We start from the raw sequence: 5,000 nt of genomic DNA, 5'->3' as shown, positions 1-5,000 counted from the left end.
GCCATGTCGAGCGCACCACAAAACACAGCGCCATCTGTAGGTCTCCCGCGGCATGACGTCCTGCAACGACGATACCGCCATCTATGAGACGCCAAGCCGACCAAGACATCGATGGGCCCACAGTGCCCATCTTTCGACCCCACCCACAAAGCCTGCGTCCTCTGTCGACCACAGCACCCCAACGCCAGCGCCTCTGCCGCACGAAATCGTGGACCGGCAATCACTCCACCTGCGCCCCACTCCAACCGCCCAACTCGCAACTCCAGCGGATGAACGGCGGACTTTTCCCGCAGTCGCAATGTGCAATCCACCCCTATAACATGCGTTTCATGAAGAGTTATCTCCAATATGCGACATTCCCGCTGTCCCTATACATGAGCTGCGGGCTGTACCAGTTACGAGCTAGAGACGCGACCGCGTTGCTCTCTGTACGAATGCCGATGCTGAGCGGTCAGCTAGGAGGCGCTCCATCCATGTCGGTACCGGTGAGCGTTGCACTCGCAGTCGCAAGAACGTACGGCAAGTATATTACCTGGAAGAGTCAATGACAGTCCACGCCCCCCTGCGTGGGAAGAGTCTTTCTAGGCCATGACCCACCGGAAGGGCGCAGCGTCCCCCACCCCAGACATGTGACGTCACACCATCGGTATTGACGACTAGACTGATTCCTTATAATCATTTGCCATACACCGGTGGAAGCTGCCGAGACGAGTAACTACATAGCGGGCTCGCCGTGTCACTAATGTACAGAGATACAACAGTTTCGACTGGAACCGGATTAAACGTATACACGGCGCTGATTAGTAATAGATAGAGCCATCAGAATACAGATAATGTATACAACTGTCCGTATACATGCTGAAAGACTCTGCTCACAATCACAACCACACGTCAGCCACACACCCTTATCACGCACTACTCTCTGCCTGTAACACGCACACAGACAATATGTAAGCACCAGCATGGAACAACACCCAGTGCATCCTCTCCGCCACATTAGACAATCCACACTGTCATAACCAGACTGGGAGGTCCACTCAGAAAACAGAATATCCCACCCACCCGACAACCACCATTGCTCAGCCAAGCCACCAACACCCACACATGTCCTACACAGGGGTGCACCCAACATCACAATACTGCCTCCTCTCACAGCACACAAACAATGGCAGGAATGAAAGACACAGGTCTGCCACAAGCATGGAATGAGAGCGCCGCCTGTCATGAGCCAAAGGTGCATCCTGACGTGGCAAATCAGATGATGCCGCAGGCATCCACTTACTATAATCACAATCAACAAACCGGCCGCCCCGCCCCGCCCCCCATTAAACCTTTCCTTACAACAATGTGTACCTTAACCTAACCTATATCGTACCGTAACCTAACCTATATCGTACCGTAACCTAACCTATGTCGTACCGTAACCTAACCTATGTCGTACCGTAACCTAACCTATGTCGTACCGTAACCTAACCTATGTCGTACCGTAACCTAACCTATGTCGTACCGTAACCTAACCTATGTCGTACCGTAACCTAACCTATGTCGTACCGTAACCTAACCTATGTCGTACCGTAACCTAACCTATGTCGTACCTTAACCTAACCTATGTCGTACCTTAACCTAACCTATGTCGTACCTTAACCTAACCTATGTCGTACCTTAACCTAACCTATGTCGTACCTTAACCTAACCTATGTCGTACCTTAACCTAACCTATGTCGTACCTTAACCTAACCTATGTCGTACCTTAACCTAACCTATGTCGTACCTTAACCTAACCTATGTCGTACCTTAACCTAACCTATGTCGTACCTTAACCTAACCTATGTCGTACCTTAACCTAACCTATGTCGTACCTTAACCTAACCTATGTCGTACCTTAACCTAACCTATGTCGTACCTTAACCTAACCTATGTCGTACCTTAACCTAACCTATGTCGTACCTTAACCTAACCTATGTCGTACCTTAACCTAACCTATGTCGTACCTTAACCTAACCTATGTCGTACCTTAACCTAACCTATGTCGTACCTTAACCTAACCTATGTCGTACCTTAACCTAACCTATGTCGTACCTTAACCTAACCTATGTCGTACCTTAACCTAACCTATGTCGTACCTTAACCTAACCTATGTCGTACCTTAACCTAACCTATGTCGTACCTTAACCTAACCTATGTCGTACCTTAACCTAACCTATGTCGTACCTTAACCTAACCTATGTCGTACCTTAACCTAACCTATGTCGTACCTTAACCTAACCTATGTCATACCTTAACCTAACCTATGTCGTACCTTAACCTAACCTATGTCGTACCTTAACCTAACCTGTATTGCGCCTTAACCTAACCTGTATTGCGCCTTAACCTAACCTGTATTGCGCCTTAACGTAACCTGTATTGCGCCTTAACGTAACCTGTATTGCGCCTTAACGTAACCTGTATTGCGCCTTAACGTAACCTGTATTGCGCCTTAACGTAACCTGTATTGCGCCTTAACGTAACCTGTATTGCGCCTTAACGTAACCTGTATTGCGCCTTAACGTAACCTGTATTGCGCCTTAACGTAACCTGTATTGCGCCTTAACGTAACCTGTATTGCGCCTTAACGTAACCTGTATTGCGCCTTAACGTAACCTGTATTGCGCCTTAACGTAACCTGTATTGCGCCTTAACGTAACCTGTATTGCGCCTTAACGTAACCTGTATTGCGCCTTAACGTAACCTGTATTGCGCCTTAACGTAACCTGTATTGCGCCTTAACGTAACCTGTATTGCGCCTTAACGTAACCTGTATTGCGCCTTAACGTAACCTGTATTGCGCCTTAACGTAACCTGTATTGCGCCTTAACGTAACCTGCATTGCGCCTTAACGTAACCTGTATTGCGCCTTAACGTAACCTGTATTGCGCCTTAACGTAACCTGTATTGCGCCTTAACGTAACCTGTATTGCGCCTTAACGTAACCTGTATTGCGCCTTAACGTAACCGATATTGCGCCTTAACGTAACCTATATTGCGCCGTAACGTAACCTATATTGCGCCGTAACGTAACCCACATTGCCCCTTAACGTAACCCACATTGCCCCTTAACGTAACCCACATGGCCCCTTAACGTAACCCAACACACGTTGGGCCTTAACCCAACACACGTTGGGCCTTAACCCAACACACGTTGGGCCTTAACCCAACACACGTTGGGCCTTAACCCAACACACGTTGGGCCTTAACCCAACACACGTTGGGCCTTAACCCAACACACGTTGGGCCTTAACCCAACACACGTTGGGCCTTAACCCAACACACGTTGGGCCTTAACCCAACACACGTTGGGCCTTAACCCAACACACGTTGGGCCTTAACCCAACACACGTTGGGCCTTAACCCAACACACGTTGGGCCTTAACCCAACACACGTTGGGCCTTAACCTGCTCTGTAATTGTCATACGACGCGTTAAATTAGTGTAGTGTTGCCTAACTGCAACCCCCGCAATATAGTTTGCTACTCGCACTGCCCGGTCCCCAGTGTATCGCTTCATGTTAAACACCTTGCAGCTATACACTGTAATGTGGATGGCAGCAGGACGTACATGCTCAATGCCCTTTGCAGTTGTTCATTGGCATTTGCAGTTGTTCATTGGCATTCGCATGTGCGAAGCACTTAGCCTACGCTGTGGTACGGCCTGTGTCAACTGTCCGCTGATGTTGTACGTCCAAATCACACACTGTACTGCACATTGGTCCTCATGTACTGAATGATACATCGTGGTACATGTGACCGTACAACGACTGCGCCAACAACGGCGAACCATGCGGTCCAAATGTTGTGCACTCAGCTACGTGTCGTCTCCCTATAAGAGCTGGATTGCAGTGTGGTATGCCCTGGATGGCGATCAGCATGAGCCGTCTGTTGATGTAGTGGCGCGTGTTGTCAGACGTAGTCGTCTCTTCTCACACACCGTGATAGCATGGTGCACTGCGTTCCACATCTGCGACATGCGACAGAGGCCGGTTGACAGTCGTTCGCGCAATGGACATCGCATACGTACGGGGGCCACCTTCCACGTGTTCGCGAAGCGTGCACATGTTGTTGCGTGTATGTGGGCAGACATAGTGTGTCGTGACACCTGACACAGGCATGCAACAATCGTTGAATTTGCAAATGGCGATGGACGCCTACGTTTGCTGGTGACGTTATGCAAATGAACAACTGGTAAACCGTTGTGGTGCGGTTGTTCTCGCTAGAGGTGAATCAGTGATGGCGACGATCGGTTGAGCTACCAACCGGTTGTTCCAGCGATACCCACCATGCCCACGAACGTGAATGGCATCTGGGTGTGAAGCGATACGCGGCGGTGGCTGGGTGGGACCGTCCCCGGCCGGTGAGGGGGGGCCTCCCGGCGTGCTGGCCGCGCGGTGCGTGGGCGCACGCGCTACAGCCGGCTGGTGGGGGCGGCCAGTGGCAGGCGCGCCGGCCGACGGAGGCGGCAGGCGGCGCAGCTGCGCGCCGGCGCACCCTGCACGCGGCGCCGTGCGGCCAAAGTAGGTCCTCGCGGGCCCGGTGCGAAGCGCGGTGGACATCTGCAGTGTGCTGGTCCGATTGAGGACTGTGTGCGCTGAGGATGCGCCGCCGCCCGGCGCTCGGCGCCGCGACGCCGTCTGCTGCTCGGTCGCCTCTGCGGTTCTCGCAGGTGGTTTGTATCGCAGCTGTGCGGACGTGTTGGCGCGTGCGCTGTGCTGGGAGAGTTCGCTTCGGCACCCAAGTGGGGCTTTTGTCCTTCTGTGGCGCTGGCGTTGGAGCTGCCGGTCACCGTAGGTGGCGCGTGTTGTCTCCCGCCGGCAATGCCACGACAGCACGCTCCCGGGCCTCTGTCGGCAGCGGCAAGCTCAGTTGGGAGCACGGGTGGTCGCACCTAAAGCGTCTACTCGCCAAACTCCGGGCGATTGCGCCTCTCTCGAACCCGACCAAGTACTTAGGACGGCGCTGCGCGCCGCC

The sequence above is a fragment of the Schistocerca americana genome, unplaced genomic scaffold, assembly GCF_021461395.2.
Source record: "Schistocerca americana isolate TAMUIC-IGC-003095 unplaced genomic scaffold, iqSchAmer2.1 HiC_scaffold_229, whole genome shotgun sequence".
Taxonomy (NCBI): domain Eukaryota; kingdom Metazoa; phylum Arthropoda; class Insecta; order Orthoptera; family Acrididae; genus Schistocerca; species Schistocerca americana.
The sequence above is the reverse complement of the archived record's forward strand: the minus strand, read 5'-3'. Positions refer to the sequence as shown.